The sequence below is a fragment of the Saimiri boliviensis genome, chromosome 6, assembly GCF_048565385.1.
Source record: "Saimiri boliviensis isolate mSaiBol1 chromosome 6, mSaiBol1.pri, whole genome shotgun sequence".
Lineage (NCBI taxonomy): Eukaryota > Metazoa > Chordata > Mammalia > Primates > Cebidae > Saimiri > Saimiri boliviensis.
The window spans coordinates 100,050,281-100,065,233 of NC_133454.1; the positions used below are offsets into that span (position 1 = coordinate 100,050,281).

General features: G+C 33.9%; 1 protein-coding gene and 1 pseudogene across 4 annotated transcripts in view; both read left to right on the forward strand.

Annotated features, from left to right (window-relative positions):
* The window catches only part of LOC141584875 (zinc finger protein ENSP00000375192-like), a 49,017-nt pseudogene extending 43,349 nt beyond the window's left edge, over positions 1–5,668 (forward strand).
* ELP4 (elongator acetyltransferase complex subunit 4) overlaps positions 1–14,953 on the forward strand; it is a 257,653-nt gene that overhangs the window by 168,549 nt on the left and 74,151 nt on the right. The window lies entirely within an intron of this gene.

The following is a 14,953-nucleotide window of genomic DNA, read 5'->3' on the forward strand; positions in this document are numbered from 1 at the left end:
GGGAAACTTGAGCATCAAAGTAAATAATGGAAAACATTAAATAAAATGGAAATTCATGAGCCCTTACTGAGATAGATGGATGCATAGATAGGTAGGAAAATAAATCTCTCCCCTGCCGTAGAATACCAAATATTAAACATCAAAGGAATGATAAAAAGCAAAATAAAAAATTACCATTTGACAGTCACAGTTTGTCAACTACAGTTCAATTCAAATGGACATTTTCAATGGAGACTAAGGCCTGGCTGATGGGTTTGATGAGGTTTAATGAGGAAAGGGATATTGACATAATCTCAGAATATCTCCCTTATACACTATTAGTTAGTTACTAAGGGATGACGTGGCAGTGAGAAATCTTCTGAACAATATGACCAGATGATCAAGGTTGACATCACAAGTGGGTCAACTTCATCTGTGGCACATCACCTTGATGTGTAGCCTTGAAAAGAGCAGAGTATCATGTTAATGTTTTTCTTGCCCAAAAATACATGATCATGAGGAAATAACAGATAGATCTTAAGTTTATGATTAGGCTGCAGAATGACAGTTCTGTATCTTTGGAAAAATGTCAAGAACGTGAAAGACCTGGAGAGACTGAGAATATGGGAAAAGAATGAATGTCCTGACATTACTGGGGCAGTTGACAAAGTTTGAATGATGTCTGTAGATTGATAGTAGTGTTGTATAAATGCTGATTTTTCTGACTCAAAGGCTTATATGGTGATTCTGTAGAAGAATGTCTTTGTCTTCAGAAATACCAGAGTATTTAAGGTTGATAGGAATTATGTCTGCTACTTGTTCTTGGATACTTCAGAAAAGGCTAATAGTGGATACACATACATGTTTGAAGGAGTGTATTTTTAAAAAATAGAGAAAGATGGAGAAAATGGGCAATGTTCAAAATTGGGGAATCTAGGTGATAGTGATACGGGAAATCTTTATTTTGTTCTGGAATACTTTTCTGTGTTTGAAAATACTTCAAAATAAGTTATTCTAAAATGATCACTAAAAAGGTAATAAATACCTCATAATCAAGCATTAATATTTCTGTAATAATCATATGAGTAGTCACATAACCTACTCATATGTGATAATCTTATGAATAGGTTAATACATATGAGTAGGTTAATAAAAACTGTAAATAGCTTTATGTCCATGTAGACAAAGAGTTAAGATTTTCAGAGGTTTTTGCATTTTTTAATTGAGAATAAAGGCTGTGGGTTTGTATAAGGTATCCGGGCCCAAATAAGTACATTTTCCCAGTCTCTCGCAGGAAGTAACAGAAACAAGGACTTTTGATTCCTATCCCAGTAGTCCTTGGCTGGAAAGGATTACTGAGGCAAGATAGGGACATTTGTATTCAAATTCTGACTTTTAGGATTTCATTCAGGAAAGCATCAGATTTACAAAAACATCCCTTAGAGCTGCATCATTAGATTGACCAAGAGGGCATGTTCTGTGTTGCAGTTTTCCAATGCAACCCAATGAGATTATAGGAATGTTCTCATCGGTATGCAATGCAAATATATAATGAAATAATAGAAAACCTTTTTCTTTCTCCTCACCTATGTCATATATAATCATATAAAAATGAAAGTGAGTAGATTTCTTCCTCTCCTCCCTGGTTTTCATCCACATCCTAACTCTCTTACCCTGTAAGTTTTCCTTCCTCTTTGAAGGGTTATAGAATACTCCTGGATTTCAATCACTACCTTTTTAAAATTTGATTTACCAATCACTTATAATCATAATAACTAATGTGGTGGTGTTTTGTGTGTGGGTGTTTTCTTTTGTTTTGTTTTGTTTTAATCACCAAAGGCACTAGACTGGATGGCTAATGTGTTTTTAAAGTTTCAGATAGTTAGTGACTTGAACCTCTGTGTAAGAAAATAGCCTTCTCTGTATTCTGTATTTCCTCATACCATTTTGCATCTATTTAAGGACTTTGTGCTCAAGCATTTTCCTTTTCAAAATTTCCTTGTCTTACCAGGAAAATAAAATATTTTTGGATATTTTCAGTTATATAGCCAATATAAAGTCCATTTTGAGGACTTAATATTATAAACAATAAACTGTCACATTGCTTAAATGAGTTTTTGATAAGCTGCTTATATCTTCTTATTATTCTTTAATTCTTTTAAAAGATTTTCTGGAAGTAACCAAGAAGTATTATAATTTTACACCTACATATTTAAAATATAATTTTTTTATTAGCAGAATCATGCTATTGACTTAATTAACTTCTAATGTCATTCGATTTGTCTTGAGGCACAGATATTGTGTCCTATTTATATTTATGTCAAAAACTATTGCCTAAACATAATTTTATAATAACTCTGTCTCCTTTCTAAAACTGCTTTTTTCTGCTCTTAATAGCCAAGCCAGTTATGGTTTTTTTCCCCTATATTTTCAGTTTATTAACTTAAGCCCTATATATATTTCAGCATTTTGTAGACTAAAATATATACATATATATGTTTCAATCTATTTTTCCAAATTGAGTCTGATAAATTGTATTTTACCTAGTATAATAAGAGATACATTTTCAATACTAATCAGTAAAGACAGCATTTTTTTAAATGGTTAAACAAAACCATTTTATATTGGAAACGCCTGGCAGTATACCTTTATTTCTCAGCATATGTATCTTTCGTGTTTATGTATCATTCCCCAAAATTTAATAGCAACTTAGCCACAGTAGGAAGCAAATAATATATTAATGAATTATGATTCTGATTGCCCTTTTAAATCTACTTAGTAAATAAAGTTATAGTTGCATTTCAAAGGTAAACTTTTTAGTCTTCAATAATTGCATATATTTACACATGTTAAGATGGAAAGACTTTAAGCACTAACATTTTGTGATTTTAATTAAACAAGTAATTAGACTTGAGCCAGGCATGCTGCCCACACCTGTCCCAGCTACTTAGAAACTGAAACAAGAGGATCTTGAGCCCAAAAGTTCAAGCCCAAAAGTAATCCGGCCACTGCACTCCAGTCTGGGCAACAGAGAGAGATCCTGTCTCTAAAAATAATAATAACAACAATAATAATTAGGCTTCAATTAAAACATGTTGGGGAGGGGAGACTGGGACTTATTGTTTAATGGACACAGAGTTTCAATTTGGGATGAAACTCAATTTGGGATGAAAAAGTTCTGGAAATGGATAATGGTAAAAATTACATAACAACATACAACTTTTAAATGTACGGGTCAGTACTTAATGGCACTGAACTGTACATTTAAAAATAGTTAAGTGATAAATTTTATGCTATGTATGTTTTACCACTATGTATATATTTAAAACCTGTTTCATAGTTTTTCATCTGTAGGTGATTCTTCCTCATCATAGATATTAGCTAGCATTTAGTCTTTAACCTTAACATATACTATTATTTATTTAATATATGTTACACACTTTTACTGTGTTAGGTGTGCATTCTGGCTATAAAAAATTTCTGGAAGTTTTTAATTGCTTTCAGGTATTTTTTAGTATAAGGTACTTAGCTCCTCTAAACTTTAATTTTCTTCTGCATAAAATGAGGCTGTCAATGCCTATATCAAAAAGTTGTTAGATGGAGCAGTTAATATAATATTTACTTCAAATTTTATTGGGAAAATGAATATTATTTGTGTAAAGCACTTAGAACAGTTAAATACATTAAAATCACTCAGGAAATTATAGCTGCTAGCACTTTTCATTAGATATTGCAGATGAGTTAACACATCAAAGGTCCTTTTAATTTTTCATTGTGTTTTGGGGGCTGCCTATATGGGTTACATCTTATAGTCATTGCCTGCATTCTCTTTATTTACTTTGTGCTTGACTTGCTAAGCATGACACATGCAGAGGATCCGGTGACTATGTGTTTGGTCTCCTAGGATCTTTTCAGCTTCCTAGACCTTGCACCAGTGGCATAGTCAGCAAGCTTGCTTAGCAAAGGGAACAGTGAAAAGAAGACAGGGCATGTAGCATGCCAGTGTTTCTGTGGAAGAACCTTTATTGCCCAGCTATCCCCAGAGATTCTAAAACAGCTATGACACATTTTCAGATTTAGATAACCTCTTTATTTACATATACTGTGAGTCTGTTAGTTTTAAGCAATTATAATATATCAAAAATGTTAGCCAGTGTTTTTCATAGTATGAGTCAAATATGAATTTTTTAACATAATCTATATACTTTGCTTTATTTATGAGAGAATTTGAAGCAGTTACCTAATTGCCGTTATTGTCACCATTTTATTGAAATGCAAAATAACTAGACAAAAAGAAACCTCAGAAGATTGTTTCCTCAATCTCTTTTCTTCAAGGCATAAGTTGTCCTTAAACTCTTCTCTCCAGGTACCTTACACCTTAGTTGTAGTTAGCAAGCTGTCTTAGAGCAAGCCTTTGATTTCTCTGTTGGTGATCTTCTGCCAGTATTTCATATTATTATATTTTTTAAGGAAATCAAACTGTTTTCTGATTGAAAAAGTAGAATTAGTACAGTTGTTTTATATTTTAGTTAATATTCCTTCTTCTAAAATAATTCTCAAAGTGTTTAAAACTGAAAGCCAACCATATGGCAGAAAATGGAAATCATTTGAAACTGGTAGATATTTCTACTTGCATGTATATGTCTAATAAATTAAAATTCCAAAATGTTATAACCACTCACATATTCAACACTCTAACTTAAGCTACAGCACACTTCTGAGATCTGATGATAATAATATCGTAAGGCTTAATTATATTTTATGGCCCATGCCATCTGGGCATTTGTTCTGCTTACAGTAATAATAGAATTTTTAAAAAAATTTAGTTTGCAATGCAATTTTCTTACCACAAATGCATCAAGGCAAATTATCTCTTATTATTTCAGATCCTGTTCTTGTAGTCTGGATTTGTATCTGTTTGAAAATAGAAAAACTTCTCAGTAACTTAAAAAAAAAAAAAAAACGCACATGGTTAATTCAAGCAGAAGACAGAAAACTCCTATTTTTATTTCTTAAAACAAATTCTGATTTGATCATAGAAAACACTACTCTTGTTTATGACTTAAAGATTATATAGTATATGACTTAAGGATTACTTTCTGACTTCCTAAGTCACCGTATGTCTTAGTCCATATTTGGTTGCTGTAACAGAATACCATAAACTGTGGAATTTATAAAGAACAGAAGTTTATTTGGCTCATGGTTTTGGAGACTGGGAAATCCAAGAGCATGGCACCAACATCTGGCGAGGGTCTTCCTGCTGCATCGTAATATGGCAGAGAACACCACATGGTGGGAGGGTAAAAGCATGCCAACTCAGGTCTCTCTTCCTCTTCTTATAAAACCACCAGTCCCATCATGGGTGTCCACCCTGGTGACCGTATCTCCTCCTAATGACCTTCCAAAAGCCCCACTGCCAAAAACCATTAATATGAATTTGGGGACTAAGTTTCCAACACGTGAAATCTGGGGGATACATTCAAAGCAAAACACCATATAAATGTACTTATGTTTAATTGCTTTATTGCTAGGAACTTTGGATCGAGACAAACATAGATTTTAAAACTACTGCTTTATGTATTTGAACATACAGGTTCAGAATCTTTTTATTTTGACATTTCAATTATTTCTTCAAAAAATATTACAGATTGAAATTTCTCTGCAACTGTAGTCTAGTTATTATTACAATCTTTTTTTTTTTTTTTTTTTTTTTTTAAGACGGAGTTTCGCTCTTGTTACCCAGGCTGGAGTGCAATGGCACGATCTCGGCTCACCGCAACCTCCGCCTCCTGGGCTCAGGCAATTCTCCTGCCTCAGCCTCCTGAGTAGCTGGGATTACAGGCACGTGCCACCATGCCCAGCTAATTTGTTTTTTGTATTTTTAGTAGAGATGGGTTTTCACCATGTTGACCAGGATGGTCTCGATCTCTCGACCTCGTGATCCACCCGCCTCAGCCTCCCAAAGTGCTGGAATTACAGGCTTGAGCCACCGCGCCCGGCCTACAATCTTAATAAATGAAAATAATGGTTGTGTTTTAGTTCTGAACTTAAAGGAAAAAGTGGACCACCATTATCAATATGTCTATTAATTTCTCTAGAGGCAAGAAAACTGCATTAACCTTTGTGATATTTAAAAATCATAAATGTTTGACATTATACATGTAAATTTTCAGATTGATGTATTTCTATACATATAATATCTAATTTTTATTTTTATTTTATTTATTTATTTATTTTTGGAGACGAGGTCTTGCTGTGTCACCCAGGCAAGAGTGCAGTGGCATGAGTATAGCTCACTGTAACCTCAAACTCCTTGGCTCAAGTGATCCTCCTGTCTCAGCCTCCTGAGTAGCTAGGACCACAGGCTCACACCACCCCTCCTGGCTGATTTTTTATTTTTTATGAATAAGTGGTTGCCCAGGCTGCTCATGAACATAATATTTTCAATAAAAATATGTTGTATTTTTTATATGTTGTATTTTTTTACTTTTTAAATTGATATTTAATAATTGTGCGTAGTCATAGTGTACAGAGTAATGTTTTGATGTATATAATACATAGTGATTAGCTCAGGATAATTAGCATATCCATCATCTCAAACATTTATTATTTCTTTATGCTGGGAATGTTAAATATCTTCCTTCTATTTGAAATGATATGATATATTATTTTTAACTATAGTCATCCTACGGTGGTATAGAATTCTAGAATTTAAGGCCACACATGGTGGCTCATACCTGTAATCCCAACACTTTGAGAGGCCAAGTGGGAAGATTGCTTGAAGCTAGCAGTTCAAGAGCAGCCTAGTCAATATGATGAAGCTCCATCTCTACCAAAAGAAAAAAAAAAAAGTTTTAATTAGCCATCTCAAAAAAAAGAACACTAGACCTTTTATACCTTCTATCTAGCAGTAAATGTACATCCTTTAACAAATCTCTCCCTCTCCTTCCCTACCCCCTACCCATCCCAACATCTAGTATCCTCTGTTCTTCTTTTTATAATACTTCTGTGAGATCAACTTTTTTAGCTCCCACATATGAGTGAGAACATGTGGTGTTTAACTTTCTGTTCCTGACTTATTTCACTTAATATAATGTCCTCCAGTTCCATCCACATTACTTCAAATGTCAGGATTCCATCCTTCTTTATAGCTGAATAGTACTCCATTGTGTATATATACCACATTTTCTTTATTCATTCATCTTTTGTTGGACACCTAGGTTGACTCCACATCTTTGCTATTGTGAATAGTGCTGCCATAGACATAGATGTGCAGATGTCTCTTCAAGATAATGATTTCATTTGCAATTTCTTGAGAACCCTTCATACTGTTCTTCATAGTTGTTGTACGAGTTTATATTCCCATCAACAGTGTAATGCATAACATTTAATAACATATATATAATTTTATGTAACTATATATGTATATGAAGCAAATCTTATCTTTCATGTTAGTAGGAATACTGTCTAATATCCTTAATACTCAACTGAAAATATCAAGTGGTCAAAGGCCTCATTTTACCATGTGTAATCTATTGACAGTATACTTTTACAATATGTATAAAAAATACCGATTCATCTCTGTATGTTCTAAGTGTGGAAAATTTAATGATACTTATGTTTTATTCTTTCCCTTTATTCTATAACAATGTATTATTTTGTAATACCTTCTGTAATTGACCATGTTAATATAATTCCATGGTAAGAATTCGTCAGTTCTACTTGAATGGTTGTTATTTTCTATTTAAAGAACATATATATGTCAAATTTTATATTATTTTTCTATTACTACCATAAAAAAATCACCATAAACTTAGTGGCTTAAAATAAAATAAATTATTTTCCTATAATTCTAGAGGTCAGAGGTCCACAATCAGGATCTCAAAGGACTAAGGTCAAGGTATCAGCAAGACTGGTTCCTTCTGGAACCTTTACAGGAGAATCCATTTTCCCATTCTGTAAACTACCAGCATTCGTTGACTTGTGACCTCATCACTCTAACCTCTGCTTCCATCATCACATGGCTGCTCTGACTTTTACCCTTTATCTTTCTCTTGTAAGTACTCTTGTGATTGCAGTGGGCCTTTGGCAATTACTTCCCCACTTCATGATCCCTAATCACATCTGAAAAGTCCTCCTTGCCATGTAAAATATCATTCACCGGTTCCAGGAATTAGGACATGTATATCTTCAAGGATAAATAGGGACATTATCACAGCCTATCTGTCACACATTCTTTTATTTTTTAGTTTCAATTTTTTTTAATATCATTGTTCTCTTCTGCCACAGGGCCTTTGCTATTCAGTCTTCTTGGAATAACTTTTACATTTTCCCCCTACCTAAATAATTCCTTTTCAGCTCCCAGTGTAATGTCTTCTACAGGGAAACCTTTTACTTCTCCTCTTTTATACCCTCAAAGCATCATTAACTTCATAGCACTTACCAGTTTATTTATATGTTTACCAGTGTGATTCTTTGAATGAGGGCTTCAACCTTAATGTACTTTTTAAACTCTGTAAGTATAGGTACCACGAGCTTGTCATTATTTTTTTCCTTTGTATTCCCATTGCCTGTTCAGTAAATATTTATGAAAGAAGTCAATAGTCTTTGTACATTTCATATCAGATTTATTCCTAAATATTTGGTGAGTTTTTTTCTAACTACTGTGAATGGAATTCCTTTTTTTGTCTTATTAGGGGTTTTGTTTGTTTGTGTATGTGTGTGTGTGTGTTTGTTTGTTTGTTTGTTTTTTGAGATAGAGTCTTGCTCTGTCGCCAGGCTGGAGCACAGTGGTGCAATCTCGGCTCACTGCAAACTCTGCCTCCTGGGTTCAAGCGATTCTCCCACCTCATCCTCCCGAGTAACTGGGACTACAGGTGCATGCCACCATGCCTACCTAATTTTTGTATTTTTAGTAAAGATGACGTTTCACCATGCTGGCCAGGATGGTCTCAATTTCTTGACCTTGTGATCCACCTGCCTTGGCCTCCCAAAGTGCTGGGATTACAGTCGTGAGCCACAGCACCCGGCCTTTACTTTTTTTTTTTTTTTAATTAATGCTTAAATGTTCATTTTACATCTAGTCACCTTATTGAGTCATCTCATTAATGCCTAATAGTTTCTCAGTTGAGTCTTGTGGATTTTATAGATACATGATCATACTGTCTATAAATAATGATTACTTGCCTCTTCCTTTGTGATGTTTCTTGGTGTTGTCGAGGACTTACAGTATAATGTTAAATATGTTGTTGAAATTGGCCATCAGTCTTTGTTGCTGATTTTATCGTAATATTTTTATTATCTTACCACTTAGAAAAGATACTTGTTTTGAATATTCAGTAGGTCCCATGTATCAGGCAAGAGATGTCTCCTTCTGTTTCCTAGCTTATGAAGAGATTTTAGTCAAGTATTTTTTCTGCCTCTTTTATTTCTCTGTCAGTCATTTAACATAATAAATTTCCACTTTGAGATCTATATTTGCCTCCTATAAGACAAATGGAGTTTCTAAATTTGGTGTCCATATGTCTTAACTTTTGTCTAATATTTTATTTTCTTTGGTTTCTGAATTTATCTTGGGGGAATCCCAGTCATCTTCCAGTTCACTAATTCCTTACTCAATTCTGTCCATTTCTGTTAGTCTGTTAAACTTTACTTTTGGCAGTAATATTCTTATTTTCCATTTTTCTCATTGATTCTTTTCCTAATAGCCTATCTTCCCATTTAAGGATATTAATTTTATTGTGGAGTCTTTTTCTACGTGCTTTATAAACTATTTCACTAGATATAAGTCTGTTTGTTGAATATTTGAGGGTACTTAAATATTTTAATATTGTATGATTCTTGCTTAGGCTTTTTGCATTTGAGATGAATATGAATTATAAATGTATTTATTTCTTTTTACTATAGCCTATCTTAATCTGCCTCTGTGGATTCTAGAGGACAGACAGGGTGTGCTCTCAGATGAATATTGTCAATAGTTGTCTTCTAGCAGTAGGTTTCCTTGTCCCTTTAAAGAATTCAGTACCTACTTAGGATCATTATCCTTGCTCTTGAATTATATTTTTAAAGAATGTCTGTCAGCAATACACATAAGTAAACCTGTAACTCTATTTAATTCCTACATTCTCCTTGTTTGGTTTTAATCTATATGTTTTGGAGATAGAGTCTCACTCTGCCATCCAGGCTGGAGCGCAGTGGCACGTCTCAGTTTACTGCAACCTCATCCTCCCAGGTCAAGCAATGCTCCTGCCTCAGCTTCCTGAGTAGCTGAGGACTACAGGGACACGCCACCACACCCAGCTCATTTTTGTATTTTCAGTAAAGATGGGGTTTCACTATGTTGGCCAGGCTGGTTTCGAACTCCTGACCTCAAGTGATTCTTCTCACTCTGCCTCCCAAATTGCTGGGATTACAGATGTGAGCTACCGTGCCCAGCCTAATTTCTCATTTTTTCACCTGAAAAGTGTTTTGACTCATTCCTTTTCTGTTCTTTATGCTCAGTGTTGTTCCTCTGGGTAATTTCTCTGTTCTCAAGCCACAACAAAGCCATCAGAGTTGTATTTCATCTCAGGTGGTTTTCATGTAAGCCCATGAAATGTAGCTTTAATATTTAAGTTCGTATTTGACAATTTTAGCAGTACGCCATCCAAAACATAATTTTAAAAGCCAATTCTCAGTTATCTACAAGTGTATTTTACACATTTAAGATTATCTGCATCAAAAATCAGTTTTTATTGACAATAACACCTCATTCCCTGGCCTAAGGACCTTTTTCTTAAGGACATTTTATTTAAATAATATATGTATTTACCATAATCTGGCCAGATCTGGAAATCAAAAAGTTATCAATGAGTTCTAGGAAAAGTGAGAACCAACAAATTTATAAACTGGTACTTGTTAAGCTCGGATTTCAACTGGTATCTCAGTACGAATGTCTTAAAAGATGCCGGTTTTACCCAGCGGTGAGAAAGTTGAACAGTAAAGTAAGTTAAATAAATCAACTAACTTTTAACTTCTTCCTAAGAAAACCATAATAAAAATAATGCTGACGTATATTCTGAATCAAATATATATATATATTTTTAAGCTGCTCCTTTGAATCACCTGTTGCCTAAAGTTTCCACTGTTCCTGCGACTAATTGAATAATTATGCAAGGAAAGTTGTTATTGACATCCAGTATTTTATTTGAAGTGAAAATGTCATTAGCACATCCTTTTGGTCTTTAAAATATCTGAAATCTAGCTGTAACTCTATGAAAAGAGGTCCATGATTAACTGATTTTATTAAATTTTAAATTTTCTATTCTGTAACAACTCTCTGATCTATGCATCCTGTCATTGAATATTTTTAGTATTTGGGTCAAAATCACTTGAGTGAAAGAATATAAGCTCAAAATGGACAGTTGCTGGTATGAGGTTTACCAGAACTAAGGGTCCTGAGTAGGAAAGCATAGGCATATGACTTGGTATCAGGAACAAGGTGATGATACATCATATTGCAAACTATAGATTTGAAATGCTTATAAATAGGATTTTTAATCCAAGGGTCTCTGTTTCTAAGATTAGTTTTCAGAGGCCAGTTAAGTTCATGCTAAAACAGGAAAGCTACTCCTAAGGAAGTGTAATACTTACTGAAAGACCCAAGTTTCACTTATTTAGTTACTCACTATCAGATAATTATTAAGTATGTGGATAGAATTGTTTATTACTCTGTAATGATAACAAATCCCATAAAATATGATCCCCCTCTCTAAGGAGGAGTTGATAATGGTAATTAATATACTGTACTTCAGTATCTGCAGACTTGGATTTTCGTCTTAAGTCTGCCATTTACTAATAGACTTTAAGAAAGTATCTTTTGGTAGACAGAAAAACAGAAAGGTATTCATCGGTAGAACATTTTTAAGTTCAGGAAAGGAAGCTGGAATAGTACTATGTAACTTTGTCCAGGTTACTTTGAAACAAACACATTTTTGGTGGATTTCTTTTCCTCAAAGAATTCTCTAAATGCAACTCCTTCCTCACCTGTCATGTTGGAAACCCTTACTAGACCTATGTATTTAGGGAGTTTTGTCAGAAAACATTTTTAACTTGCAGTATTTAAAAGAATCATATTTACTGTTCTTAAAATGTCATTCAAATGCATGTATTGTCTATTGTTTGGGGATGGGAACTAGTTTTGCAAAAAACACCTAATGTTGTATAATAATGCCCCAATGATCTTGCTGGTTAAAAATACAGTATTTTTGGCCATAAAAAAAAAAAAAAAAAAAAGAAAGTATCTTAATTTAACTCTATGTTCGTATTTCCTGATCTTGAATAAAATAAGATAATAATAAAAATGCCTATTTTGTTCTAAGGATTAAATGATAAAATACACATGAATTGCCTAGTATAATAACAGTCACATTTTAAATACTCAATTTATATTAGCCAAAATAATAATTATGATTGTTACTACAATGTAGCTTGGGAAGTAAGATTTACAACTACAGTGTGTTAAATACAATTTAAGATAATAGATTAGCCGGGCGCTGTGGCTCAAGCCTGTAATCCCAGCACTTTGGGAGGCCGAGGCGGGCGGATCACGAGGTCGAGAGATCGAGACCATCCTGGTCAACATGGTGAAACCCCGTCTCTACTAAAAATACAAAAAATTAGCTGGGCATGGTGGCACGTGCCTGTAATCCCAGCTACTCAGGAGGCTGAGGCAGGAGAATTGCCTGAACCTAGGAGGCGGAGGTTGTGGTGAGCCAAGATTGCGCCATTGCACTCCAGCCTGGGTAACGAGCGAAAACTCCGTCTCAAAAAAAAAAAAAAAAAAAAAAAAAAGATAATAGATTAAATTATTAATTATTACGATGTACTGAGAATGCTGTAGGAAACAAGCCTTCTCTGATCATGCTGTATATACAATGTACATCCCTCAGCATGCTGTTTGTTGCCTTCCTTGCATTTATCACAGTCTTTAATCCTTGTTGCTGATTTCTTACATGTCTTCCCCACTACATTATAAGCTCTTTTTGTACTGGGGCCATGTTTCTCTTATTCATTCTTTTCATCTCCATCACCTACTATAGTGCCTGATACAGAGTAGGTACTCAGTAAGTATTTATTGAATACATCAGTTAGATAAGGGGGAAATTATTGTTGGCCGGCATTATCAAAGCAACATTATGGAGAGGAGACATTTTAAACAAATCTTGAAAAATGAGAAGGGTTCGTATGAAAAGAAAGAGGCAATAAATACATTTGAGTTGAGGATGAGAGAAGAATGATGTGTTAATAGATATGAAATTACGGCTGGGCATGATTAAGTCATGCCTGAAATCCCAACACTTTGGGAGGCCAAGGCAGGCAGATCACTTGAGGACAGGAGTTCAAGACCAGCCTGGCCAACATAGTGAAACCCCATCTCCACTAAAACTACCAAAATAATCCAGGCGTTGTGATATGTGTCTGTAATCCCACCTATTCTGGAGGCTGAGACAGGAGAATTGCTTGAACCCTGGAGGCAGAGATTGCAGTGAGCCCAGATCATGCCATTGCACTCCAGCCTAGGTGACAGAAAGAAACTCCATCTCAAAAAAAAAAAAAAAAAAAAATGGAATAACTAAAACACAGTAAGTAACATGATGAGTAAGAATTATTGAATTTCAGAGGAAAAGAGTCCTTTAGTATAAATGATCTTTGGATACCTCTTCAGCATACAGAGAAGAATAAGACACAGAGTAACATAATCAGTATTAGAATCCATATCTTTTCATGTAACTATCCAAGCATGTAAGTACTATATCATGTAAGTAATAGAGCTCACAGTATTATAGGGGAGACTAGAACCCATGACTTTAGGCTGTAAGTTCCACGAAGAAAGAAATAGGTGGGGAGGTAACTATGAGCACAGAGTCTAATTAGGAAGCAATTGTGACAATCCAAATAAAAAATGATTAGGGAAACAAGAGATATAGAGCAAGAGGAGTCTTATATTATATTTCACTATGCTCTTTTAGATTGGATATGAACATTTATGGTTACAGTAACTATGAGACCAAGTAGAATATGCATGAAGGTATACATGCACTCTGTTACACTCTAATTGAAAGTCTTTTATATTACACTTGGATGTTACATACCTTTAAAAAACAAAATGTACTTTATTTTTAGAGATTCTTTATGAAAATGCAAACAGGTTCCATAAAACCTAGAGATATTCAAAAACTTATCTGGGACACTTTTGAAAATGAAGGCACTTTGTATACCATGTGATAGTGTTAAGTGCCCTTATAACAAATCATACACAGAAGAGCCATAGATAAATAAATGTTTCAAAAGTGGGCTGACGGCTTCTGACAGCAGTATAAAGCCATCTTTCAGAGCCAGTAATTCAGTCAGACCCATCTGAATCATTTCCTCTATAAATTGTCTTTAGTAGAAATACAAGAAAAAGCACCAGTGAACTAATAATTATCTCCTCTTTGTCATCAGAGTGGCCTAGGTTAAGAAAATGCTGCCTTAAAACTAATTTAATCTCTTAAAATGTACTGGAAATTATTCTGTTTCTTGTTTTGTTTTCTTTTTTTGGTAAAATATAGCACATTTGGATATTATATGTTTTTCATTTACATGTATAGATTTAGAAAGTCAGTATGATGATAAAGATAAGTATGTTATCTTCACATTATTTTAGACCATACATTTTAAAAATATTTTGACCGAACTAACCAAATTAGTCATTTATTTAATAAACTATTAATAGTAGGTACAACCGTAGTTTTTTTTATTATTTTCTTTCTTTTCACTTTAATAAAAATTATCCAATGAATTAAGTCATAAACCTGCAAATTATCAACTGGCCATACTACAACTCCAGATTAATGATGCAGCTGATGAAAATAGGTTTCAATAACCTAAAGATCCATAGTGCTAGGGACAAAGGTGACATTTTACATTTTTATTAACACTTGTAATTTTCTTC